We start from the raw sequence: 2453 nt of genomic DNA, 5'->3' as shown, positions 1-2453 counted from the left end.
GGTCTGTCCTTCAGGGTGTCTGTCTGTTCCCAGCCGGTCCCGCTCCACCGCCCCAGCCTCAGCGCCGCACCGCGCACCTTTCACCCACTTTCGGTTGGGCGGGGCTAGGGGCCGGGACTGGGCGGGACCCAGCTAGCCGGGCCGGACTTCCGCCCCCACGGCTGCTTCCGGTCGTGGCCCCGCCCTCAGTGGGTGTGGCTTGAGGGTAAGTGGCAGTATTTGGGAGTGCCAGGCGGAGGGATGTGCTCCTCTTGAAAGTTTTCCCTACTTTAACTATTTCCTGCTGTTTTGATTCAATTCTTTCTCTCTGTCCAATTTCTTATATCCCCCATAAGTCGATTGCGCCCTGCTACGTGCCAGGAGCCTTTCCAGGAAGGAACTGGAGACACACGGGTGCCTGTCATTGTGTTCATAGACCACACAGAGTGAAAAATGCATAGTGTGTTAAGTAGTCATAACTGCTATAGAGAAAAATATATCCAAAGAGAATTAAAAAATATGGGAGGCTAGTAATTTTCAATGTTAATTAGGTGAGTAAGGGAGGGTTTCACTGACAGGGTGACTGCATTCAAGATGTGATAAGGTGAAGGAGTCCTGTCCACACATATGAGGTGGGGGGTGAGAGACCTTTCAAGAACAGAAACAAAATGGAGAAACCCTGGGCTGTGCCTAAAGTGCTATGCCTGGCCATTTGACGAACAGGCAGACCTTTGTGGCTACAGCAGAGTGAAGGGAGGAAGAAGAGTAGCTGATTGACATGGAAGGCAATAGTGGTATATCAAACAGGGCTTTGTGCCACTGGGAGGACATCAGCCTATCCTCTGAAGATGAGAACCATTCTGGGGTTTTGAACTGGGCAGTGACATATTCTGACTTACAAGTTAACAGGGTCCCTCTGACTGCTAGGTAAGAATAGACAGCAAGGAGGAAGCAGGGAGCCTTGAAGAACAAAAGGAGGGGCCTCCCCAATAAATAGAACAATTATTGATGAAATTCATATGGATGCACCAAAAAACCGCAATAGCCAAAGCTCTTCTGAAAAAAAAAAGAAGGGAATGGAGGCATCACACTCCCAGACTTCAAACTATACTACAAAGCCATAATCATCAAAACTGCATGGTATTGGAACAAGAACAGACATACAGACAAATGGAATCGAATAGAAAATCCAGAAATAAACCCACGGATTTATGGTCAATTAATATTTGACAGGGCCTCCCCGGTGGCGCAGCGGTTGAGCGCTGGGTTGGAAGCTGCCCGCGGCCTCTGCGGCGCCGGTTCGATCCCCGGCTGCTCCCAGGCCACTGGAGGAGGGTCCCACATGGCGCGCAGACCTCTCCTGCCGCCCGCTGCTCCCCTCAGCAGTGTACTTCGGTCCTTCTGTCTGCTCTGCTCCCCGCTCTGGCTCTGGTGAATTCTCTCACCCTCCCACGCTTCTGACTGTACCCAGTGCATGTATAAACAAAACAAACAAACAAACCAGCAAACAAATAAAGCATGCCTCTATAAAAAAAAAAATTAAAAAAAACAAAAACAAAAACAATTAATATTTGACAAAGGAGCAAAGAATATGCACTGGAGCAAAGAAAGTTTGTGCAATAAATGGTGCTAGGAAAACTGGGTCGCTACATGCAAAAGAATAAAGATTGACCACTACCTCACACCATGCACAAAAACCAACTCAAAATGGATTAAAGAACTAGACATAAGACCTGAAACCATAAAATACATAGAAGAAAATATAGGCGAAACACTACATGACATGCACCTCAAAGACATCTTTACAGACACATCACCCAAAGCAGTGATAGTGAAGGCAAATATAAACAGCTGGGACTACATCAAATTAAAGGGCTTCTGCACAGCAAAAGAGACAATAACCAAAACAAAGAGAAACCCCACTGACTGGGAGAAAATTTTTGCACACAACACTAACAATAAAGACTGATCACAAAAATCTACAAAGAGCTGATGAGACTCAACAAAAACAATGAAAATAATCCAGTCAAAAAATGGGCAGAAGAGCTAAAAAGAAACTTCTCGGAAGAAGAAATGCAAATGGCCAACAGGTAGATGAAAAAATGTTCAACATCACCTGTATTCAGGGAAATGCAAATCAAAACTACCATGAGATACCATCTTACACCAGTGAGAATGGCATATATTAAAAAAAACTAGCAACAACAAATGTTGGCGTGGTTGTAGAGAAAAAGGAACTCTCCTGCACTGCTGGTGGGAGTGCAAACTGGTCCAACCACTATGGAGAGCTGTGTGGAGATTTCTTGACCTACTAAACATAGAGCTTCCATATGATCCAGCAATTCCACTCCTAGGTATTTACCCAAAGGACACAGAAACATTAATTCCAAAGACCACCTGCACCCCTATGTTTATAGCAGCACTATTTACAGTAGCTAAGCTATGGAAGCAACCCAAATGCCCAAAAATAGATG

This window comes from Talpa europaea, assembly GCF_964194135.1.
Source record: "Talpa europaea genome assembly, chromosome: 11".
NCBI classification, from domain to species: Eukaryota; Metazoa; Chordata; class Mammalia; order Eulipotyphla; family Talpidae; genus Talpa; species Talpa europaea.
This window is presented reverse-complemented; position numbering follows the sequence as displayed.